This window comes from Macrotis lagotis, chromosome 4 (assembly GCF_037893015.1).
Source record: "Macrotis lagotis isolate mMagLag1 chromosome 4, bilby.v1.9.chrom.fasta, whole genome shotgun sequence".
In the NCBI taxonomy this organism is placed as follows: domain Eukaryota; kingdom Metazoa; phylum Chordata; class Mammalia; order Peramelemorphia; family Peramelidae; genus Macrotis; species Macrotis lagotis.
In genome coordinates this window covers 197,128,127-197,155,333 of record NC_133661.1, presented here as the reverse complement: position 1 = coordinate 197,155,333, position 27,207 = coordinate 197,128,127, and the positions used below count along the sequence as shown (strand labels likewise).

General features: G+C 36.1%; 1 long non-coding RNA gene across 2 annotated transcripts in view; it reads left to right on the top strand.

Annotated features, from left to right (window-relative positions):
- Positions 1-828: 828 nt before the first annotated feature.
- Positions 829-27,207, top strand: part of LOC141520257 (uncharacterized) — a 40,983-nt gene continuing 14,604 nt past the window's right edge. Inside the window, exons 1-2 of one of the 2 annotated variants that reach the window (XR_012477570.1) lie at positions 829-881; positions 23,253-23,345. This is a non-coding gene — a long non-coding RNA (uncharacterized LOC141520257). The remainder of the gene's footprint in view (positions 882-23,252; positions 23,346-27,207) is intronic. The other variant, XR_012477571.1, reaches the window with a different exon arrangement.

The following is a 27,207-nucleotide window of genomic DNA, read 5'->3' as shown; positions in this document are numbered from 1 at the left end:
GTTTAGTATGGTTACACATGTAGAGTCTATATTAGATTGATTATTGACAGGTGGAAGGGGAAATGAAGGGAGGGGAGGAAGAAAAATGTGAAACTCAAAATTTTGCAAAAAAAAAGATTGATAAAAATACCATCATATGTAGTTGGAAAAACAAATAAAATATTTAAATTTTAAAAGTAACATAAAAATAAAACCTTTGGGTTTTCACCCTGGTTAGAATTAGAAAAATAGAATTTTTGTTAAAACTATACTTTTCTCATGGTGAAGAATTTTAAAATGTGTCAAATCATGTGTAAAATGTCACTATAGAAAAAGGATACACTTCATATTAAGAGGGTCTGTTTTTAGGTATAAGAAGTTTTAGAGTACATTGTATCTCAATGAGTCTAATTCATTTACTTCATCCCACTTGATTTTTACAAGGGCAGATTCATATCAAAGTTTTCTGTTCTCTGAAGTTTCTAGTGTCCTCCGCCCCAGAATACCTCATATTCATTTTGCATTATTCTATATATACTCACACACACACACACACACACACACACACACACACACACGGTATCTTGTGAAGCCAGTGACAATTTTCTTTCATAACCTTTGTGTAGCACAGTTTTGGGCAAATACTAGTTATTTAAAATTATTGTTTTTGATTAATTTACCCCCCATTTGCCATGTGCAAACTCTTTAGCCTGTTGCAAATATAATTGTAGGTAACTTTCCCTGCAACTTAAAACATTTGCATTGTGAATACTTGATAAGATAACTTAGATACGGCAAGTTCTTCTCCTAGCAATCAGCTATCTGTTTCATCACATTCTAAACTCTAAAGAACTGGGGGCAGTTGAGAATGTGAACCTTCAAGGGACATGGTCAAGAAAGAGGTATTTATTAATCTGGTCTTAGTCTTTAAGTACTTCAATGGTGTCTGTTCTACAAATGAGATAATAATTGAAGAGTTTCCTCCACAAGATTTAGTGGGATTAAGAAGAAAATAGGAATGGAGAAAATAGTTAAATTGGTGGCTTTAGATTTAGAAAATGAGGGACTAAGTACCTAGCAGAACAAAGCATTGAATAGTAGGGGAAATCTCATATAGACCAATGACAGGAGAAACCAATCATGATGGTATCAACCATCCTGCTCTACCAAGGAGTCAGAGTTTGAAAGCCAGAGAGAAAAACAGGTGAGCATAATGACTTCTATTTAAGAAAACTAAGAACTAAGAATAGCACTATCCTTAACCAACTACTATGTAGTAGAGCTGTTTACATTAGAGTAATTAGAGTAGAAAAACCCATATTCTGTATTTGGGAATCTTGACTGGACACTAAAGTAAATCAATCAGTCAATCAACAAGCATTTTATGAAACATTTACTGTATGTTAGGAATTATGATGAGTGGTGAGATTATAAACACAAAAATGACACACTCTCTGCTCTATTCTATCAAATACAAGTAGTAAGATAGTAAAGAGATAAATTGGGATTTGTACCTAGGTTCTCTGACTCCAAGTCTATCATATTTTAGGTGGTACAGTAGATGGAATACTGGGCCAGGAGTTAGGAAGATCTGAGTTCAGATTCTGTGTCCAAAACTTACTGGGTATTAAGTCACCCTGGGCAAGTCATCTAATCTCTATCTGTCTTAGGTTCCTCCTCCTTAAAAAGTGAATAATAATAGCACCCACCTGATAGGGTTATTATAAGGATCAAATGAGATAATATTTGTAAAGCAATTTGTAGACCTTAAACTTCTATGTAAATGCTTCCTTTTCATCATCAGCATCATCATACTGTATTGCCTTTCCTAAGAGAATAAAAATAATAAAGAAACACACAGCTCAGCACTTATGTGGTGACAGTGGTCCTTAATTTGGGGAATCAGAGTTGCAATGACTTTGGTATTAGTGCACAGAGGGAGACACTGAAGTGAGTGTGGATCCTAGCAGTGACCCAGGTTATTCCTCCTACCTAGAATAGTCCTTCCTTTTCTAATATCCCTATCTAATATCTAATCTAAAACCTCCATATCTTTCAAGAACCAGCCCATGCCCTATCAGCTGATTCCCCCACCTCAACTGATTTCTTCCCAGAAGTCCATTACCACATTATCTCAACTACTCCCTTAGTACTTAACACATGCCCATGCTTCCTAGTATGTTCTATTTTCCTGTCTTTTCAACTAAGGTAATAAACTCTTTGAGAGCATAAGCAAATCTATGCATCCTCAGTAATCACAGTATTTCAAAAATGTGTGTTAAATAATAGCAAATGGATCCCTTTGGACCTTATGAATCCATTGATAGGAGCTCCCATAGTTTTCTTTTTTTTAAAATTTATTTATTTAAGGCAATGGGGTTAAGTGACTTGCCCAGCTAGGTCATTATTAAGTGTCTAAGGCTGGATTTGAACTCAGGTCCTGACTCCAGGGCCAGTGCTTTATGCACTGTGCCACCTAGTTGGCCCCTCCAATAGCCATCTGAAAGACCACTCTGATTGTATGGTTTCTTACTGTCTCTAGGACAAAATCCAAACTCTCTCATTTGACATTTGACATTTGAGACCTTCACAATTTGCCCCCAACTTATCTAAACTGATTCCATATTAGTCCCCCCGCCACACACATTCTAGCCAAATTGGGTTTGGGACACATTGTTTCCTATATCCAATATTTCATCTTCAATTCAATAAATATTTATGATTAAGATTGTATTAAGATATGAGTAAGAAAAAAAGAAAAATGTCCCCACCCTCAAAAAGTGTATAATCTAATGAGAAAACATAACATACAAAAGGAAACTGAAAAAGGGAGGGAAGGCACCAAGGATATGATGTTCTGTGGGGTGGAAACCAAATAGATATGATTATGGAAAATGGAAAACTACTTGGGAAGGTTTTGAGAGGAGTTTTGTGCTTCTTCCTCTAGCCTTCAAACAGAGGGGAGAGTAATCCGAGAGGGTGGAAGTGTTCCACCTCTTTGCTTTGGACAAGCTGTAATGTTCTCTCTCCTTAACTTTTTCACTTGAAATTACTAGCTCCCTTCAAAAATTCTCCTCAAGTTCCCCTTCAAGAGGTTATTTTTGATTTCTCTACTTGTTGAGATACTTCCTATGCCAATTGCATTGTATATACTTTGCATATAACGTGGGAGTGATGATTAACCTTAAAGGACTTGCTCATTCCATCAGTGCAACAATCAGGCACAATTCTGGGGTATCTGCGATGGAGATTACCATCTGTATCCAGAGAAAACTATGGAGTTTGAACAAAGACCAAAGACTATTACCTTTAATTTTAAAAAAAAACACGTTAACTTACTATATAATTTTGCTGTCTCTTATACTTTATTTTTCTTAAGGATATGATTTCTCTCATCACATTCAGCTTAGATCAATGTATACCATGGAAACAATATAAAGACTAACAGACTGCCTTCTGTGGGGGGGTGGGGAGGGAAGAAAGATTAGGAGGAAAATTGTAAAATTCAAAATAAATTAAATCTTTCTATACTTTGCATATATATATATATATAATATATGTTTATCACTTGATGAATGTGCATGTTATTTCCATCCAGTAGAACATAAGGGCAGGGACTATTTGATTTTTGTCTATGTATCTTCAAGTGTCTTGCATGATTCCTGAGACATAGTAGGTACAGTTATCTTTTCTGTATCATGTGGTTAGGGGTGGGGTGCCCCCATCATCTGGAAAACCCATCTAAAATATTTTTGCCCTTTCTTTGTACCAGAGAAAGAGTCTGAATTATTATGGCATTAAAAGATAAAATATGTTGATATTATATAATAATGTACATATATTTTATGCATTTTTGAGTTTCTAAATATTTTCTGTTTCATCTGTCAGTATTCATGTGTTTTTGGCGACTTCCATAGAACTCCCAAAAAATTCCCATTTAATTTCTTAGGATGATCTGTGATATATTAAAACCCACAATGGGAAAAGTGAAGATGCAGAAGGGATAACTGTATTTAACCACTATTGTTGCAGGGGAACCTCTGGGATTACACTTTTCAATGTAGAAGCCATCACTGAAATCTCATCAATATTCAACCTGTTCCATAGATATTTTTGTAAATCTATCTGCAGTAATAAAATTGAACTTATTTAAAAGGTGTATCTCATTCAGTGGAGTTTAACTTAATCAGGTCTCCCTAAAAATGTACTCTTCCCTTCTCCAAATCATATCATCTGCTGTATGTATTACTTTGGTAATGAATAATATTTTCCCAGAAGTATCTTAGCAGATCCAGTTTGTAAAAACACAAGATCCTTTGATCTGTCTTCTTTTCGTTTTTTTTTTTTTTGCAAGGCAATGGGGTTAAGTGATTTGCCCAAGGTCATACAATTAGGTAACTATTAAGTGTCTGAGGTCACATTTGAACTCAGGTCCTCCTGACTCCAGGGCCAGTGCTCTGTCCACTGCACCACATAGCTACTCCTGTCTTCTTATACAACATAGACATCAGTGCTATCTACAAGGTACGCTTTAAGAATTCTGGCAGAAGCCTCTGACACTGAACAATATTCTAGCTACATAGTCTCTGTTGGTCTGTCTACATTTCATGCTTGGGGTAAAGAATAGCTACATTCTGAAAGTAGCCATCTCTGGAGAAAATTGTCCTTTTCTGGATCACAGGTCCCTGAAAAGAATTGCCTTCTTCAGGAGCAACAGCCTACTAGTAATCAATGATATTTCTCTTGTTCTGAAATCCTTCATCTGTTAGGTATATCATCTCTATCATTTTCATTTGAATTTGTTTAAACTATCAGAATTGCCTTAGAATTGTTCACAAGTTGTAGTGCATATATAATTTATCTTCCTAATCAGACTCTAAATTGTTTTATGGCAACAACTTTATATTCTACTACTTTTATACACAACCCTCTCCCTCCTTCCCCCTTCTCTCTCCTTTCTTCCCCATCTTTAGGACACAAAGACTAGTTGTGAAATCTTAGGGCCTTTCCATTTCCTTGACAATGAAGATGGAGAATCTAGGATACTGATAGGCTAGTACTGTGAAGGTTTTTTCTAGTAGGAGAAGAAGCAGACTGGGAAGAAGTTTATCTAAGATGTGACTAAGGATTAAGCGAGTAGTAACCTGATAAATTTCTATTTTAAGTAATTATTCTTGCTTCCTAAGTGCTAAAGTTCAGTTGGTTCTAATTGTTGAAGTCATTTTAAAATGCTGGCAATGACCTCTAAATTTTGGCACAAAACTTTGCTCTGGTTGGAATGCTAATTTTTTTTTAAATAAATGCTTGATGAATCAAAGAGAAAAAGAAATAATAATGATAGCTGATACTTAAGTAGAGTTTTGAGGTTTGCAAAGGACATTGTCTTATTTGAGTCTCCTGACAAAGCAGGCACTATGGTGATTATTATCCACATTTTACAGCTGGAGAAAATAAAACTCAAAGGCCTTAATTAGTCTATGGACACATAATTGGTATGTCACAAAAAAGGGATTTGAATCCAAGTCTCCCTGAATCCAAGTCCAACATTTCTCTACTATACGGCAAATGCTATTTAATAAGATAAGATTGCAGTCAGCAAATATTACTGTCAACATATCATTCATCAATTGAATGTAATGCTTCTGGAGTGTGCTTCACTGTGGAGAAACTAGTTGTATAGTAGAGATTAGCACTTAGTGGAGTGACTGGCACATAGTAAGTCCTTAATAAATGTGATTTAGTTTACTGACTATCTGATAGTGTGGAAAATGCAATGAATTTGGAGTCAGAGGACCTGGGTTCAAATCCTACCTCAGTCACTTAATACCTTATTAATACCAACATAGATTTGGATAGATGGCTTCCCTTCTCTGGCCTTAGCTTTCCTCATTTGTAAAATGAGAGGTTGGATCAGGTGGTCTCTATGGTCCTTTCAACTCTAAATCTAGGATTCCGTGATCTGATACCTACAAGTATATAGAATTATAACCACAGTGAGGTAAGTAGGGTTTTGCCCAGGATATCAAAAATTAAGGAGGCACTGATAGCAATCACAGTTTTTCTGTAGTGCCGAACTTAGTATCTAGTAGGAAGTCAAAAAGAAAGCTACCAGATGATGACTCGTTTTACCTCTTATATTGCAAATGAGCTTGCCCAAATACCCTGTTTTTCTCTTTTTACTACTTTAATCCCTAACTTGAAGACTTTCACAGAGTCATGTTATCCTGTAGTCTTCTTGTTTAAATTTGTCTTGAAAAGTTTATTTGAGAGTTCCTTTCATGTTGCTTATCTCAGGTTTATGTTGTACCATTTGCCCTGGGGGGAAATTTTCTAGTTCTGGCTCTGCTAGGGTGATGAGGTGAAAAGAACATTGAGATAAGAATCAGGAAACCTGTATTCTAGACCATGCTTTGCCACTTAACTATCAGAGACCAACAGATCACCTCTACCTTCTGAACCTGTTTCTTCATTTATAAAATGAAAGGAGATAGGACTTTCTGCTCTTTAAGGTCTCTTCCAGTTCCATGAATTTGGTCCTTAAGATTATTATTGTTCTTCAGTTGTGTCGTGAGCTTCATGACTCCACAGCACACTAGGTTCTTCTAGTCTCTACACTATATCAAAGTCTGTCCAAGTACATATTCGTTTCTATGATACTATCCATTCATCTCATCTCTGCTGTCCCCTTTTCCTTTTGTCTTGAATCTTTCCCAACATTAGGATCTTTTCCAGTGGGTCCTGTCTTTTCATTATGTGGCCAAAATATTTAAGTTTCAGCTTCAATATTTGCCTTTCCAGTAAAAGCCTGAATTAATTTCTTTAAGTATTCACTAATTTTATTTCCTCGCTGTTCAAGGGACTCTCAAAAATCTTCTCCAGCACCACAATTTGAAAATATTGATTCTGCAATGCTCAGCTTTTCTTAGGTTCAACTTTTACAGCCATAAATTGCTACTAGAAAAACAATACCCTTGACTATGTGGACTTGCCTATATTGGCAAGATGATATTTCTGCTTTTTATGTTATTCAAATTTGCCATAACTCTCCTTCCAAGAAGCAAGCATCTTTTAATTTCATGAATACAGTGACTGTTGATCTTTGAGTCTAACAATAAAAAATCTGAGAGTGCTTCCATTTTTCCTCCTTCAATTTGCTGGGAAATGATGTTGCCAAGACCTTGTCTTATAGGGTTTTGTTGTTATTTTTGCTTTGTTTTGGATTTCAGATTGTAGGGGTTGCATTTTTGAGACAGATAATTTGTTTCCATCTTGTGAATGAATGCTAGGATTTCTGTACTAGAGTCAGAATCTCGGGTAAGCCATTTGCAAGGGCTCTGAAAACTACCTTTCTATATTATACAAGCAGTTGTTGTAATCAAATTGGCTCAGTGCCGGAAGCAAGCTGTGTGACTCAGTGACAGTTGCCATCAGGGGACCAAGCAAAAGACAAAAGACTGATACATCGAGAAGTTACAGTGACCAGGGCAGACATAGTTATTCAATGGCTTTAGATTGCTTGAATTTAAACAGAATTTTATCTTTATATATTATCCTCTCCCCCATACAAATATGTATATACCTAATTTTGACTTGAGAAGAACAGATATTTTGCAATTGTACTAGATACTTGATTTCCAGGATTATTGATTATATTGCACTAAGGGAAATGCTCTCAACAGTATTACTCTCCATTGTCTCTGATTTCAGATCTAGTCTTGCTAGATCTAATGCATATTTTATCTAATTTGAAACAGATAAACTAAAGATCTCTTAGAGGCCTGCTGAATCTAGTCACCCTTTTTACAGTGAAGAAACTGAATCTCAGAGAGAGTAAATGACTTGTCCAAAGTCAGATAAATATTAAATATTTGAGCTATATTTTGAACTCAACTCTTCTTACTCCAGGGATAGCAATGTTTCCATTGTACCCTACTGCCTCATTAGCTTCTTGAAACCACTTACCTGTGTGACTTTTGTGCCATTCAATAGCTACTTTAGCTTAGTACCAGTTTTCTGATTTACAAGAGGAATATCTAAAGAGGGGGATTGCAAGAATCTTAATTTTTTTTCTGTTTTTAAAAAGAAAAAGAACACTACCTTACACAGAGATAGGCCTTTGTTCCAAAACATGGAAACTTAAATGATAAAGGAAATCATTGGCAAAACAAAATTAGTACTCATTTTTAGCTGATTACCTAAGCTTCATCAGATAGATAAGGTTGAAAAATGAATAAATATTAGAATAATAAAGACAACAAAAGAAGTTGTGGTTCATTTGATACCTATCAATTATTCATTAAGAACCCACAATGTGCCAGGAAGAAGCAGCTAAGTGATCCAATAAATAGAGCACTGGGCCTGGAATTAGGAAGACCTGAGTTCAAATATGATGTCAGACACTTGTGAGCTGTCCCCCTGGGCAAGTCATTTAATTCTTATTTGCCTCAGTTTTTTTTTTTATTTAGAAAATGAGCTAGAAAAGAATTGATCAACCACCCCAATATCTTTGTCAAGAAAATCCTCAAAATGAGTCAGGAAGAATTACGATTGAAGGACTCAGCAGCAACAACAACAACAAGATGTGCCAGGCAGTGTGGTAAGCGCTAGGTAAACAAACAAACAAAAAAAAAAAGGCAAAAGACAGTCCCTGCCCTCAAGAAGCTGATAATCCAGCAAAATCAACTACTAGAAAATAAATGGTCTTAATATTGTCATATCATTCTAACTGGTAGTCTTCTACCTGCTAAATAAAGACATATCCCAAGAAAGTATCCTTATCATTCCTATTTACTGTTTTCTGACAATCTCTTCCTTCTCACAATTTCAATTATCAATCATATGTAAATAATTCCCAAACCTATATCTATCTCCAAACCTTATTTCTTTGTCCAATTCCAGTATCATCATTCAACAAGCACTTGTTGAAGAGATCAAATCCAGTCTCAGACACTTTCTACCTGTGTGATCTTGGGCAAGTCACTTAACCTTGTTTTCTTAATCCACTGGAGAAGGAAATAGCAAAGCACTCCAGCTTCTTTGTCAAGAAAATCCCATGGATAGCTAGTGATGCAGTGGATAAAGCACTGGTCCAGGAGTCAGGAGGACCTGAGTTCAGATTTGACCTCAGACACTTTCTACTTATCTGTGTGATCCTGGGCAAACCATTTAACCCCATTTCCTTGCAAAAATCCAAAAACAAAAAAGGGATAGTTTTGGTGCACAGTAGTCAATGAAGAATAGGACATAACTCAATGACCAAGCAACAATGATGTGTGAGACACTGAGCTAATGAAATGATCCCTATTGTCAAGGAGATTAAATTATTTGTCAGAAAATAACATAAACATAAGGAGATAGATCTGTCTATCATTTTTCTGTCTATCTATCTGAAACATTAAAAAAATTTCCAGGTAGTAGTATAGGGAGGCATCAGGGCAAGCTTCTTATAGATGGAGGAACTTGAACTGAAATTTGAATTAAAATCATGATTTTTATGAGGGAGAGAGGAGAAAGGAGACTTCTCCAGTCCTGGGATATAGCTTTGTAAAATGGCAGAAAGATAAGAAATGGAATGTTGTCTACAAGGAAAAATAAGTAGGACAATCTGGCTGAGCAATGAGTAGATGAAGATAGGCAAAGAGATGTTAGATAGAGAAACAAACAAAGGTTAGATGGAAAAAACATAAACAGATGGAAAAGAAAGCTAAATAGGTAAATGATAGATACACATGATAGACAAACAAAAGATAGGTGATAGATAGATAGCTAATTAGATGAATGGATGGATGGATGGATGGGTAGATGGGTGGATGGATAGACAGATAGATTGATAGACAGATCGATCAACAGATTGATAGATTGATAAAACATAATTAGGAATTTTCTTTATTCCAGACAGTAAATTAATACAAGTAAGGAAGATCATCTATAATCACAAGGAGTTTACATTCAAATTCAGGAAAGATATAAAGTGTATTTGCAAAGGAGTTGCAACATCATAGTGTGGCTATGGCTAAGAAATTGTGTGGCGAGCTGGATCTGGACAAGACTGCAAAAGCTCATCTATGAGAGCCCAAAGCCCCTAGGACAAAGCCTGAGGTTCTAGATGGAAGAGATGAGAATGACAACTGGAGTTTAAGCAGGATGCCTGGAAGTGATGCAGAGGCCAGGGTCCAAGATGAGACAAAAGCTCACCTATTAGAACCTAGTGTGACTCAGGAGAGTAGATCCTGGAAAGGTATAATGGGGATCTTTGATGAGCTAAATAGGATTTTGTATTTAATCTAGGAGCAAGAGGGAGATTTCCTCAGCAAGGAAATGATCTGATCAGATGAATGTTTTCAGGTGAACACTAGACATTCCTCCTGGAAATTAGAGGAGGATTACAAGTGGACAAAGGTGGGTTAGGGCTTTGGGAAGAAATTGGTGAGCTAGGAAAGTGCTGAATTTAAGGTTCTTAGCTAAAGTAAGCAATGCCCTGACCCACCTCTCCCCATTTTACATTCTTCCTCTGACTTCCCTTTTTCTGTAAAAAGGCAAAAATAGCCTTTCAGTCATTCAGATCTGAAACTATTGTCTTTGAAACCAAATATATTACTAGGCTGTAAATTACATGATGCTAATAGAAACTATGTCATATAAATGGTTTATCTCCTCAAACATCTGGGACAGTGCATTGTGATACTTAGTATTTTAAAAATGTTTGTTGAATGAAAGAATGATGACTTTTCTAGCTCCTCTTGAAATCTGTTCCATTAGCAACCAAGTCTTCTCCACTCTGCCTCCATAATCCCCACTGTTCCTACTCAAGCTTAGGTCCTTATCACCTTCCACCTCAACTGCAATAATTTTCTGCTTCTAAACTTTCCCAACCTATTGCACAATAATACACTCAATTCAACACCATAACATTAATCTTATTAAAGCACAGTTCTGATAATGTTGCCCCTCTGCTAAAATAAAAAGAAAAACAATTTAGTGATATCTTATTGCCTAATGAGTAAAATTTGGCAATTCAAGGCTTTCCAGTATTTGGCTCCAGATTCTTTTTAGCCTTATCTCTCACAACTTCCCTTTGCATCTACTTCTGCCACACTAGATTATTCTCTTACTTCCTGAACATACTTCATGATTAATTTCCTTGCCATATTATCCCCATTTACTTGCATTGTCCTTTTTGACCCCTGCAGCTCTGTTTGTCAAAATTCTATCCATGCTTCAGTCCAATACAAATGCTACCACTCTCCTCCTGCTCCTGGAATAAACAAAAAGGGGAAGAAATTACTTGATAACTTTAATATTTATTTGAAAGAAATAATAAGTTGTACATAATATATTTGCAGTTTCATGTGCAATATCTTTTTAATATACTATGTTATGGAAATGCTTGTTTTATTCTATAAATTTAAAAAAAAATAAAATTTTTAAAAAAAGAAATGATCAACCTCACCTTTAGACTTACACTGTGTTTTCTATATACCTCTCTTAAAACACAGTATATTCTACCTCATATTATTGGCAGAAAGTAGAAAATAGTGAAAATGTCATTAAGCTTGAAAACAGAAAGACCAGGGTTCAAATCTGGGCTTTACTGCTTACAACCTCTGTGATCTTAGGACATAACCATCCTGAGTCTCAATTTCCTCATCAGTAATAATGGAATAATTTGGGAAAGTACTTTGTAATCACATTGTATTATATATATTTCAGCTACATGTACTCAGATCCACTTCTTTTCTCTCCTATAAGATTTTAGACTCAAAGTAGGGATCTTGTTTTATTCCTCATAGTGCTGACCAAGTGGGTTTTTTTTTTTGTTGAAGTAATATTAAAATGTATCCTTTACAAAGATGAGCTAATAGCTTTCAAGAAGGTAGACTATATTATTTAAAGCAAATATATAATTACTTTGATCATAAGCTGGACACTAATTTACAAATATGCTAATTATAACTTTCTCTTGAAAAATCAACCTTTTATCTTTGGTTCTGACAATGCAAAGAAAGGGATGGTACTAGGTGAGAAGAATAGTGGATAGGGGTTCTTTCTACTAATATCCTTGCTAAATTTAGATCAGTTTCCTGCTTAGGTAATTTTCCTTGTGCTTTTAATTATTTATACAAATACATTATTTATATATGTCTGGAACTTGTGCATTCAGCACTCAATAAGCAGAAATAATTTATAGGATTCTGGAGCACTTCCCATCTAGACCTATCAAAGTGTGTTCCTTTGCCCTGTTAAACAATTAGTATACATCAGTCTTGTAGGACTTCCATTTCCAGGGAGTTGTGGTGATGCTTACCTAACCAGACAGGGTTGTTCTTATGATCTTCTTTTATATTTCTTCCAGAAATCCATCAGTCCACCAGGTTTGTCTGTTTATCTTCTCCTTAAGGTCAGTTCATATGCTCCCAGCTTTACACCTTGAGCAGCCTATGTCCTGGAAGTGATTCCAGTCTCTATAGAAAGCATATGAGGCTTCCTGCCTGAGGTAGGACTTACCTCCATTTCAGTGTTTTCTGCTAAAGATATCTGGTTCTTTATCTTCCTCTCTCACTCTCACTGCCCTTCTCTTATACCATTCCCCAATGTCCTACTTATAATAATCTTTGATACCTGATGTCCTGGGTCTGAATTCTCTGCTCAGTTTCTGTTCCACAGTATGGTCTAGGTATCAAATCTCTGAATTTTCTTTGGTTCCTAGGATACCTGGCTCCATCTTGCTTTCTACTTTTACAGGCTAACTTATTCTAACTTGCTGCATTGCCTGGTTGCTATTCTTTCTCTTTATATTCATCTTAGTTCTTTAAACTTTCAATATTTCTGATGAGACAACTTCTGATGAGGAAAAGACCAATAGAATTGCCTTTGAATTCTATTTCTCAAGAGGTCAAAGAAGCTGCTAATAAAGTCTGAGGGCAGATCTGGGGCTGAACTTATAATTAAGGCTAGACTGTGTTCCTATTGGAAGATGACTTGGACATTCTCTACCATGCTTATTTTCCTGCCTTTAGCCAAGGAGATATGAAGAGTGTTATCTTTTTGCCATTTCCTTCTGGATTTGAAATATATCCCTGAGTTTGATTAATGAACAAAAATCTCAAGATATATGAGTTTTATCTGCCAAATAAGTATATTAAACCTTCCTTAGAAAGAGAAGATGGGACAGCTAGATGGGGCAGTGGATAGAACACGGGCCCTGGAGTCAGGAGTACCTAAATTCTAATCTGGACTCAGACACTTAATAATTACCTAGCTATCACTTAATCCCATTGCCTTAAATAAATAAAATTATTTTTAAAAAAAGAAAGAGAAGATGAAGTTTTCCAAACTAAAATGAGGCTATGACTTTATTTGTCTTTGTTACAACAGTACACGGGCTTGTGGTTCTTACCTGTATGTAATGCTGGCTTCCAAAACATAGACTTTACCTAATCTCCTCATATTAAATAACCAATAGCAGTACTCAAACACCAGTTATTGACTTGAAAATTACAGTAATGGACAAAAATTGCTTCACTGAATGGAAATTGGAAAGCAAGAGTATGAAATATGTAAAAGGGATGGAGACTAGTGAGAGTTCACTGGCCCAATTGAGACAAAAAATTGTCAAGGTAGCTTTTAATCAAGCTCCTGGAGAATTGTGACAGATGTGCCAAATAAAACACATTCCCTATTAATTCTCTATATTGGCATTTTATAGTCTAGTAGAGGGCTAAGACCCCAATATAGATACTATAGTGGCGTAATGTTCCATGATAAATACACTAGGAAGTGTATTTATCTAAATTCATTGTTCATGACTCCCTCGCCTACATTTTCTACCAAACCAACTTTCTTTTTATTCTTCACTCACAACACTCTATTTCCTTTTTATCCCTTTTTATCCTTTTATATTGTTCATCTCTCATTCACAAAAATGCATTCTTTCCTCACTTTTGCTTTATAGAATCCTTCTCTTCTTCTAACATGCCACTCAGGCATCATTTTCTTTCTGGATTCCTTCACCTACTAGTGCCTCCTTCCCCTAACTATATTTTATTGATTTGTATTAATTTTTCATATTTATTTATATGTGGTTAATATATTCATTGATTTCCTTTGTTAGAATATAATCTCTTTATTACTAGAGATTATATTATTTTAAGTTTTAGTATTCCTAGCACATAGTGTGGAATTCCTAGCACAATAGGTACTCAGAAAATGTTTATTGGACAAACCAGGTGATAGAATGGATATATCATCCTGTCTGGGTTCAGATCTGACCTCAGACACTATCTTTGTGACCCCCAGGCAAGTCACTTAAATCTTTTTGCCCAAGTTTCCTCATCTGTAAAATAAGTTGGAGAAGGAAATGGCAAACTACTCCAGTATTCTTGCTAAGAAAACCTTAAAAAGGGTCACAAAGAGTTGCACATAACTGAAAATGACCTAACAATAGATGTTTACTGATTGAATGAAAGACACAATCAACTAGAAATTATATTACCACTTTTGTAGGATATAATTAGGTCTTATTCCAGAACTAGATGGGCTAAATGACCTTTGAAGTCTCTTCCAATTCTGATATTTTGTGATTCTGTTAATATCTCTATTCAATTGTATCTCATATCCAATCCTTATCTAGTTTGGACTTTTCTCTGACTCCTTGGGAAATCTATTTTTATTTTAATTGCACTTTATTTCTATATTTGGTACAATCTAAACCTTTTTTTGAACTTCTTTGGTCTTTGGGGAAGCAGCTGTTTTTATCTAGTCTCCTGGTTCATCCTCCTAGTCTTAAGCCCACCTCTCTCAATCAAACTATTTAGGTGGGCTAGATCAAATATTCTTTCAATCGAGGGTCTGTTCTAACATCCATTGAACTCTTTACCTTACAATTTATAAAGGATTTATAAATCATGTAATGATAGGACCCAATACGCACATGCAGTGAGAAACTTTTTCACTATGGGAACAACTAAAGGTTTTTTGACCACTGCTTGTTTGCATCTAAATTTGAAGAAAACTAGAATATCAGAGCTAGAGGAGACCTAGATGATAATCTCTTCACACCTTCATCTGGTCTGTGGAAAGACTGAGACCCTTTAAACTGCTGATAAGCAGTTTGGGTAGTTCATAATCTTACTACCTCTTTCTCAATATTTCTAAATCCTTTAGGCTGATTTGGGTTGAGAGTGTAAGTCAAAGAATTCTTAAGGAACAAGTCCCATGGGGGAATTTCTTTTCTTTATTTAATCAACTTGCTTTGTAAAATTTTTTTGAGGAGGCAGAGTTGTGGACAGAGCTATGATTCCTTTTTCAGTAAATACTTCTTAGCAATACAAATTGACATCTTTATAATTTTATAGTTTTATAGAGTTGGGGGCATTCACAAGGTAAATGATTAGTCTACTCAGATAATTTTAGAAATTATCAAATATTCACTTGCTCATCATTCCATCTGACCCAGGTTGGAAACTACACTGAAAAAAGATGCCATCTTTTCAGGATAAAAATTGGATAGTAAAAGGACAGAGAACAATCATGATCTATATTCCTGTTGGTTTATTCTCCTCCCTAGACTAGTTTGTGTTTCCAGTCTCTCAAATCTTCCGACATATTTTGAAAATCTCTCTTTTTCCCCCTTTCTCTTGAAACAATAAGAAATATTATTATTTTTTTAATCCAACATTCTTTCCTTTAGGAAAATGGAAGAACAAAGGCTAGGAATTACCTTTGAAATGAAATAAGAGTGATAAGTAAACTTATATTGAGATCAGAGATGTTAAACTCTTACCCCAGGTCTCAACTGCAAAATTCTTGAGGATAGACAGAAACAGATTAAAATGTAATTGGGAAATGTTTTTAATATTAATATTATATTTGTTTTCCAATTATATACAATAGTAGCTTCTACCAATCATTTTTGCAAGGTTTTGAATTTTACAATTTTACCCCTCCTCTACCCCTTCCCCCCAACAGAAGGAAGTCTGATAGTCTTTACATTTGTTTCCATAATATGCATAGATCAAAATTCAATGTGTTGAGAGAAAAAACATGTCCTTAAGGAAGAAAGAAAATATTAGAGACAGCAAAATAATGTAATATACAAGACAACATTTTTTTTTAAGAATTGAATATAATAATCTTTGGTCTTCATTTAAACTTCACAGTCCCTTCTCTAGATACAGATGGTTTTCTCCAATACAGATCCCCCCCAAATTTTCCCTTGATCATTGCACTGATGGAGTGAGCAAATCTATCAAAGTTGATCATCACTTCATGTTGTTGTTAGGGTGTACGATGTTCTGATTCTGCTCATTTAACTCAGCATCAATTCATGCAAGTCTTTCTAGGCTTCTCTGAAATCCCATCCCTCCTGATTTCTAATATAAAAATGGTTTTCCATAATATACATATACTACAATTTGTTTAGCCATTCCCCAATTGATGGACATCCCCTCGATTTCCAATTTTTTGCCACTACATACAGAGCTGCCATAAATATTTTTGTACATGTAGGGTTTTTACCCTTTTTCATGAGCTCTTTAGGATGTAGACCCAGTAGAATTGTCCATTTTTTATTGCCCTTTGGGTATAATTCCAAATTTCTCTCCAGAAAAGTTTGGATCAGTTCACAACCCCACCAACAATGCATCAGTGTCCCAGTTTTTCCACATCTCTTCTAACATTGGTCATCACCTTTCTGGTCATATTGGCTGAAGGCTGTGAGGTAGTACCTCAAAGATGTTTTAATTTGCATTTCTCTAATCAGTAATAATTTAAAGCAATTTTTCATATGACTATATATAGCTTTGATTTCTTCATCTGAAAATTGCCCTTGCATATCCTTTGATCATTTGTTAATTGGGAATGGCTTGGTTTTTTTTTTTATAAATTTGACTCAGTTTTCTATATTATTTTAGAAATGAGTCCTTTGTCAGAAATACTAGTAAAAATTGTTTCACATATAATTGGGAAATGTTACAAATAAATAAATAAAAATACAATACAAAATAGATAATGTCAATTTATGATGTTCTAAGTCAATAATATAGAGTTTGATACAATTGGTCTAAATGTCTTCCCATCCACCTGGAGTTGATTGAGGCTTTGACTCATTCCCTAAGGACAGTATCCTCTTTCAAAACTCAGGATTAAGATATTGATCACAGGAAGTAAGTCTTTTTAATCTTTAAGGGGAGTTGTCCAGAAAAGAAAGAAACAGAGTGGTTCTGGAATGCTAATTCAAAACTACTTTTTTTTAAACATATCATGATCTTTTTCCCTGTTCAAGATTCATATAGATATAATTTCAAATTATCTTGGAGAAGAGAGCCATGGTGGTGATGGGGTTAGATGGGGGTGATGGGGTTAGATGGGACAAGAAATACTATGACAGTTTGGACATTTTTTTCTCCAAGCTAGACATGAAGTAGATATAAATTAATGTGATATTAAATACAATTATTTCAAAATCATAGATTGTATTGTTAGTATTCATTTTTTCCTGTTGATATTCCTATAAAGAAGTCTTGGACAAAGTCTCACTTTAGGCAGAGAGGACAGGAAGGAAGCCCCTGAGGATCTCAGCACCTTTCTTATTTTTAAGATACCTATTTTCCTTGCTCTTTGGGCAGCTACAGGTCTCCTGGGTTCTTTATTGCTCTTGCCTCATAGCTACCTTTCTTCTCCCAGAAATCTGTTTGCTTATAGCCACCATTATGCCATAAATCCTGGCTAGCTAGGAAAAAAAATCCTTGTTATCTTCCTAAGACATGGACTAGGTTTTTGTTGTTCAGTTGTTTCAGTCTGACTCTTAGTGACCCAACTTGGGATTTTTCTTAGCAAGATACTAAAGTTTCTCCAGCTCATTTTACAGATGAGGAAACTGAGGTAAGTTGGGTTAAGAGATTTATCCAGGATCACACAGCTAGTATCTGAGATCTTCCTAATTTCATACATGGTGCTCTACCCACTGTGCACCCAGCTGTCCTAACTTGAGGTACTAGTATTAAGGAAGCACCATAAGGAAAGAGGGGAATAAGGGACTTATTATTCCTTAAGACTGTAGAGCCACAAATGAAGATCGGGATTGGAGGTATAGAATGGGAGATGAGAGTAATCACAAATGATGATCACATTCTTATTTGGCTTTTGGTATGGAAATATTGTTAGAAATTAAATTCTACCCAGGGAGTTTACCACTTCTTGCTACCCTGTTATACATATCTTCCTTAGGTGAAAAGACCTAGGAATGCAGTTCTAGTGTGTTACATCTTTTATGTCCTGTTGGTACAGTGTATCCCCTGATGAAAGATTACCAGGTCTTGGGCTGAGCATCTTCCATCTGCCTCAAAGCAACTATTTCCATCTGTGCCAACTAAGGTAACTTTTACCTTTTGCTGCCAACCTAATCTTACAATGGGGTTGGGGTAAACCTCTGGTGCAAAGAAGAAAAATCTTCTCTTTGACTTTAGTCCACACATCTCCAGCCATGTCTATCCTCTGAGGGATGATGAATGGTACCCTCCACTCATTAAAGAATATTCTTATATCTGGTAATATCCCTTCACATCCCAGGGATTCTGAACTTCTGTAGATCATCACCTCATCCCATTCCATACCCTCTACCACTCAACTCCTCATTCCTATTTCTGTCAACCCTCCACCCCCAAATTTCAATGCAAATCTGCCAGCCTATCTACTGTGCTCTCTGAAATGCCTGTTCCACTGACAACATATTACCCTTTATTTTAAATCTTTTCCTCTCCCTCTTTCTTTCACCTTCTAGCTCTTACTAAAACCTGGCTTCCCCTGATGGCACAACCTCCCTGGACCAACTTTCCAGTACTAGTTGCACCTTTCCTTATTCTCCTAAGCTCACTAGTCAAGGTGAGACAGAATCCTCACTGCCAATTCCAAGTCACCCTTCCTTGATTTCTATTATTCAGAAACTTCTACTCCTTTGAGAGTCAAGCTATTCATATCTATCACCCAATAAAAATTCTGGCAGCTATTGTCTATAGACCTCTATTTTACTTCTCTTCTGTCCTCAGTGACTTTGACACCTGGCTCACAATTTTTCTGTCCTCTACTACTCCTGCCCTTGTACAAGATACTTCAACCTACATATTGATTCTTCCACAAAAACTCTAAACTCAGTTTCTCAACTTATTTACCTCTCATGCTACTCCTCCACCCCACCTCAGTCATACACAGAGATGGTCATATTCTTGATCTTACCATCACCCAAATATACACTCCCTATAAAATAAACAACTCCTATATTAAAGAATTCTGAAATTCCCTCACCTGATCACAATCTATTGGTTTTCACCTCCCCTTCATCTACACTATGCCTCCAATCATTTGACCCCTCAATTCTTCTCTAGGTGGTACAGTAGTTGACCAGTCAGTCACTCAGCTCTTGAACCAGATGTCATCCCACATTCACTTTCTCTCATCCCTCATGCTCATATATATATATCCAATCTGCTGCCAATGCCTATAAATTTTATATTCATAACATTTCTTGCAAATGTCCCTTTCTCTCCTCTATCAAATCAACACCCTGATATGGGCTCTCATCACCTCACAATTTCTGATTGGCATCCTGGACACAAGTCTCTCCCTGCTCTATTCCATCCTTCATTCAGTTGTCAAAATGATCTTTCTAAAGAGCAGGTCTGACCATGTCACTACTCCTAGTCAATAAACTCCAGTGGCTCCCTATTTGATCATTTAATATCAAATGAAAAGTCCTCTACTTTGAGCTCAAAATCCTTTATAAATTCCCCACCACTTTCCAATATGCTTATGTCTTACATTCCCTATATTTTTTGTGATCCAGTGACTGCCTTGATATTATTCTACTAAGAAATTCCATCTCCAGACTCTTGACATTTTCAGTGTCTGCCATGCCTGAAATGCTTGACTTCCTCATCTTAGACTCCTGGATACTCTGCCTTGCTTAGAGTTACAACTAAAAGTCTAATTCAAATAGGAAGCCTTTCTTAATTTCTCTTAATTTTTATCCCTCTCTCTCTATTGATTATTTTCTTTTTATCTGTATTTAGCTCATTTATAAATAGCTCATTTGCAAGTTACCTCCCTTCAGAAAAGGCCTTTTGCCTTTTTTGTAAATCCAAGACTCTGAACCTTTCTCAGGACATAGAGAGCCTTAATAAATGCTTGTCAACTGACTGGATCCAAGTTTGAAACTTGACTCAGACATGTATAGTTATGTGACCCTAGCATCAAAGGAGATAATATTTGTAAAGGACTTTGCCTAGTGACCTGCATACAGTAGGTGCTTAATAAATGATTGTTCCCACTCCTTACCAAATCACTTTAGGCTCTATTTTTTTTCTTCATCTGTAAAATATGAGGGTTGCAGTTGATGGACTCCAAGGTCCCTTGCAGTTTTAAATCTATGGTTTTATGAAGTGACTGACATGAGGTCACACAACCATTGAGAGGACTACCATCCTTCTAAATTGTATAAAGCATGTGTAGGGAGCATTCTTAGTCAAATTGCATTATTTAGTAAGTTATATAACCACCTCCATCAACATCCACAACCACCATCACCACCAGCAGCCAGGGGCAAGGGATAAGGTAGAGCACAGACCATTGAAAAACTGTATTTCAGTGGATTGGGGCCTCATGCTTAAAGAGATCATATATAATGTTTGACAGTGTGAGTCACACTTGGCCATCATTCAAGATTAATCTTATCCCCTTCATGAAATAACTTATTGTTTTGACTTGTTTCTCTCAGCTAGTTCCAAGTTATCCAACAATCTGTTGTAGAGACAGGCTTGCTAGTTTGAAGCTCTCCTTGCCCAAATGCTGAATTATGGAGTCCATTAAGGAGTTCAGATGATCTGTTTGGAGAGGCCAGAATCCAGTAAAGCCTCTAATTTTTCCATGATGACTGATGGATTTGGAGCACTCTTAAGGGGTGGCTGTATAAATGTTAAGTGCTTAGTCTGGGCCAGCTTTGTCACCTTCCATGAACCTGGTTCACTCCCTTCTATTCTGGTCTTGTCTTTACTGCCCACAAGAACAGGACATTGTGGCATTAGGGAGAGAGGATACATATGCTTTAGAATTGGAAAGAAACCTAGAGAACATCTAGCTCATTTCCCTCATTTTACAGATGACAAAACTGAGGCCCAAAGACATGAAATTATTGGCCCCAGGTTAGAATTTCTAGCTTTGGAAATAGGGAGAGGAGGGAAAGAAAAGAAGAAATAGGAAAAAAGGGGGAAACTTGTGTGTATCCTCCTTATGGAACAGATTTGTTTTTTTCCCTCCATTTGTTATGCCACTGGATTTCTTCCAGAAATATTATGCTATATGTAGTTTAACTGACTAGAAGAGTTTCCTTGATGTCTTGGGTTACCAGAAATAAGACTTGAGGTAGTCCACACTCAGAGGATTAGTGAGATCAAAATGGTGAGAAGTGGGAGATGATGTTTTCTTCCTCCTACTGGCCAACAGACAGTTTCTCTAGGCCTGAGAATGGCAGTAGAGATTGGCTCCAGTCTGGCACATTATAACACTGGGAGACAGTGTTAAGTCCCAGGTGTACAAAGTTATTTGGTTAGTCTTGTGGTTGATGAGGTCAGTGCTGACAACATCAGCTAAGTTGAAGTTACAGTCAGTGACTGTGCATATGGCATGGAAATGGTTGATTCCTTGATGTTCTTTCAAGTGTTGTGTCCTATGAATCCTGTTGGCAAGAAAATCCCTGCTCCGCCCTAGCACTTAGTTAATAAACATGGCTTGAAAAGCTGCTAAGAATACATATGTTTGCTGGACTGTGAGATTCCTTTTAGAAAGAAAAGGCATTCTAGATAGAAATCTTTGTAATATTCCTCCATAGAATAAAGGAGGGAAGTAGAGGTTGTCTGGGTTGAAGCTCCATTGATCAAGCAAAGTTTATTGTTCTTGTTCTAGAAAAAGAGATTGCTACTCTGACTCCTCAGTTGTCTCCCTTGTCCTCTCAATGTGAACATACAATTATTCATTAATATCAACAAGACTTTCGAGTTTCTATTTGGTGGGATAGAAGCAAGGGTTTTAAAGTCAACATATCTGCAATACATTCCAAGAAGAAAATGATCAAAACCCTATTACCCTTCAGTGACTCCAACAGAAACTCAAGTGAGGCATTCAGGAAGACAGGATAATGACTTAGCAGAACAAAGAAAAAAATAAAATTAGGTTCCTTTCCCTCTCTCTCCTGTTTGTTTATAAGTATACCAAAACCCCTGAACATTAAGTCAAGGTTGACTCCAATAGGCTGTACAAATCTGAGATCACTTGTAAATACAGTATCTCTCTTAAGGGTAGTTCAGTGTGTTGAGAAAACTGTTTTGATAAAGAACATTTCAGCCCATCTGACCTATATTAGGGAATGGAAAGAAGGAAGTGGTAGCATAAGGCTCTGAAACAAAATTAAGAACTCATTCACGGAAGAGTTATTATAGGACTTAGAACTTGAAGGGATTTTAGAGATCATCTAGTTTAACCCCCTTATTTTATGGATGAGGAAACTAAGTCTCAGAAAACTTGTTCAAGGTTGTACAGTTGTACAGCATAGTCAGATTCATAGTTCAGGTCCTGCCTCTAAATTTAGTGGCTTGGCTTTAAAAGAAATTATATCAATCATAATACTTCCATAAAATTTTCTTATGATGGATCTAACTGATATTTGACTCCATAAGTCCTATTTTATGAGTGCTACAAAATTATAGATTATAAATTTAGAGCTGGAAGGTCATCTAGGCAAAACTCATTTCCCTGAGGCATGGAATCTTTCAAAGGAATTTAAGATGGATGGTCTTTAATGAAAAAGTGACTTGACTTTTTGAGGAATTCCTGCCCTTTATCCCATTATTAGAACTAAGGATTCCTGGGGGCCTAGTCTTCGATTGCAATGACTAGCATCTGTAGAATCTTGCTTTTCTCTGAAAAATCACAGGGACCTATTAATTGTTATCAACCCATGCCAGAAAGGCTGATTAAAGCTGGTCTTCTAGTGCAATGACTAACACCTGTAGAATCTTGCTTTACTCTGAAAAACATCAAGATCTATTAATTATTATCAACTCATGCCAGAAAAGTTGATTAAAACTGAGACAGAAGACAGAAAACTCTGGGATTAAAATCTTTTATACATTGATTAGGCTGGTGGATCCACCCTCCCAGTTCTTGGATCCTGAGTTACTATATTTAGTCCACATGTTATTCTCTACTTTTTTCTTTATGTTTTTCAGCCTTTTCCTGGTCACTCAGATTCTACATCTATATATGCTTTCCTCCTCAACTTGGATCTTTCAAATGTCTATCTTGGTCAACCTACTTGGATTGTAAGCTTTGTCCATGTGCTCTAATTTGATTTGTTTCCCTGAGGGTTCCCCAAAATAGCAGAACCTCTTTCTGCACAAACTGGTTTTTCAATTTCTAAACTGTGTACAAGTCTAAATTATATGTGGATCAAGTGCTTTTCTGGTCTTACTCATAATCCTAGACTGGACTCTGTTCTGTATCTAAGCCTGGATCATAATCATGATCATGATCATAGAATGATTCATATTATAGACCAAATATTTCACTTAAAATCAGGGTTTCCATTATAGGAAGGGAAAAACTCTTCTTGCCATAAATTAAGGTTCTCTTTCTAAAATATCTCTCCCTAAGTATGCACAAACTAGAAATTAGAACCCTCTCTCCCCAAGATAATATCTCTGACTAGATAGAAAATCCCATCAGTTTAAATCTACAAGTTCTAAGATTGATTTTAACCTTGGCTTAAACAATCTAAAGATGACTTATTTCAACATTTAATCCCCGAAAAAGTTTTAGGAGGTTATCTACTCAATCACCCCACATTCAGGAAAGGCCATCCAAGACTGATGAAATTCTAAGTTTTCATGGTTTTTTCATTCCATGACTCCCAAACCTGGTCATTGGGATACCAGTTGAGTAGAATGAATTGTTAGCAAGAGTCTACACCTAATCTTGAAAATGTGTTGATGTGATGGTGGGAAGAAAGAAGAACTTAACTGATGAAAAAAGGTAGGGGATAAAAATGGTGGTAGGAAATACATACATTTTTTATGTATAAATATTCATCTGAGAATGAAAATGAAGAATAACACCTTCTCACCAAGGACACAAGATGTCCAAGTCATATATAGTCCAAATGGAAGATGGATTTCTAATAGATGATGAGGTCCTTCAGTTGCTCCTGTTTTTACTTTTTTTTATGTTGAATTTAACAACTCTTAAATGAACTTCAGATAATGGGAAGTAGCATGGCACAATGAGAAAAACATTTATTCCAGAGTCAGGGACTTGGTTTCAGACCCCACCTCTGGTTATTATCCCAGTGTGATCTTGGGCAAGTTACTTAACCTCTCTAGATCTCAGTTTATTTGTAAAATGTGAGGGATTGGACTATAAATGGCCTTTGAGGTCCCTTTTGGCTCTGTATGATGTTCTGATCCTTCTCTTCTCTCTACTTCAAAAGAATAAAACCTAACTATCCATGCAGGAAAAAAAGTCAAATGATTGAAGAATGCCCATTTGTGGACTCATAATCTAGTATAGCATATATGCAGGGATGTGTTGCTAAATGTTTAACAAAAAGCTCTCCAAAATATAAGCCCAACTTGCTTTTAATTTTTTAAAAATACTTTCTCTGTTTTTTAAAAACTTATTTATTTAAGGCAGTGGGGTTTGAGTGACTTGACCAAGGTCTCACAGCTAGGCAATTATTAAATGTCTGAGGCTGGATTTGAACTCAGGTCCTCCTGACTCCTGGGCTGGTGCTCTATCCACTGTACCATCTAGCTGCCCCTCACTTTTATTTTTAATCTTCATTTTTAACATTTTCTCTATCATTTTAAGTCTAGACAATTAACAAAATAATAAATCAAGCTCCAATTTGTAGCATTTGCCAATTACCAAGGCATTACAAGTTACACTGAAAATTTAACAATTGCTGGTTCCAGCAATACCTTTTTGTATGTATATTGACAAAGGAGAGATTGACATAAAATACTATGAGATTATTTGAGAAGGAAGAACTCATAATTGGGTGAATTTGGGGGACTACAGGGACTGAAAAGAGTGCTTTCCAGATATCAGGGATGGTCTGGGAAAATTAAAGGAGGTGGGACTGTAATTTGGAAATCACTATCTTGACATTATTCTTTGAGAAAATTTTTATAAAATTTTACCCTTTCAGAAATTAAATTTAGCATCCTCCCTCAACTACCTACTTTATTGTCTTAGTATCAGGTAGTTATTTTAAATCAACTAAAATCTCTCATGCTACATATTAACACTATTAGACTGATTTAGTCTCATCTATAGTAGAAACTGGTATTCATCCTCTAGATAATGATTCAGGTCTTAAAGATATTAGATCTTTTGGTATTTACTCCTGTAGACTCAAGAATTCTAGTCATTTCCATCTTCCTGCACAGGTCCTACTATCTTTCAGTGAGTAATTAAAAAAAAAGTAAAAATATTTTTCTGGGATGGATTTGGAGGATGATCTCTGAGTTTCTTCCAAGACTAGGAGACTGTTTTGTGATTCTGAATGCACTCTTTCCCACCTACTGTCTTGAGTAAGAACATAGATCTACCCACAAGCATAACATGTGTACTTCATTACCTCAGACACAAAGGAAATGGGTTGGAGTGGGGGATTGGAAGACAGATCAAATGCTAAAGCCACATGATGCCACAGGGAAAAGTATGACTTGGTATGAAAAATTCAGCCCATATGGTCCAATTAGTGATGTGCAGTACTTTTTTGTGCACAAAAAGGAGCAAATATAGGATCTCTCTCTCTCTCTCTCTCTCTCTCTCTCTCTCTCTCTCTCTCCATAAAAGACTTATGATAGGGATGGGAGAAGAGTGGGGTGGAAAGGTTATGTGTTTCTTAGTTATAGCACCTTTGTAATTTCCTTACTTCAAGTGTGACTTTAACTGAAGTGGAATTTTCCTCCGGGGGTTTTCCTTGAAAATCAAACAGTTCTTTTTTTTTCCCCTTTCTTCTAAGAGGGGAAGATTCAAGGGGAGAGGTCTCACCCACACCTCTGCCTGGGAGGGCCTGCTCTGTATGTCTTCCCGTTCTTCTCTGCAATCCTAGAACTTGCAGAAGATTTGACAGGTGGAAATCCTGCACTTGGAAAGACAAAGCTCCCATGTGTTTCTTCTAAAGCCTTGATTTGCAAAGTCAAAGTCAAAGCACAGGCCACCAGCACAAAGGTTTCATAATTTTGATCATAAAGCCTTCCTTCTCTTCCTCCTCTTCCTTTTCCTCTTCCTCCTCATTGCTATACATTGTCAATGAAAACAGAATGACCTAAAAGAAGTAATCAAAATAATGTGAGAACAGGATGAGGTACATATCATACTCTAGCCTTTCTGCTACTGAAGTTGCATAAAAGATGCTTTCAGTGAGTCTATAAAAGATGACCTTGCATCCTAATATTTTTATTCAGCTGCAAAAAAGCAGATATTTTTACACCTATGTAATAATCCACAGAACATTAAATATAACAGAAATAATAGCAGGTTCATGACTTGTCCCAGGACCATTCCTGATCTCCATCAAAAAAGAAAAGAATGAAATAATAATAGAAATGGAAAAATATTAAGATGTATAACTAATAATGATTCACTTTTATATAGCACTTTAAAGTTTGCCAAAATGAGAAGTTAATCTTCTTTGCCATAAAATATAGATTTATAAATTCTTGGGCAAGTCACTTGGCCTATGTCTCAGTTTCCTTATCTATTAAAAGAGATGATAGGACAGGATATTCTTAAAGGTACCTTTCAGCTCTAGATTCATGATTCTAGGAGATGTATTTTATTTCATTCCTTTCCTCTCCCATAGGAAGTATGCATCAATATGCCCTCCATAAATTGAGAAGGTCTTCACAAGTTAAATTTCCCATTTGATCTAAGTGTGCTACTACTAGTTTGGGCTGAGAATCATTTAGTAACCCCTAAACTTCAGCTAAAATAGATTACTAACCTTCTTCCAAAGTGACTTGAAATTATAGCATTTGGAGATCATCTCTCTGTCTTGTTCCCATACACACAAACACACACACACACACACACACACACACACACACATGTTTATATGAATGAGATACAGCAAATGAAGTCCCAGTCCTTAAAGGTGAGGTTACCTGAGCTTACAAA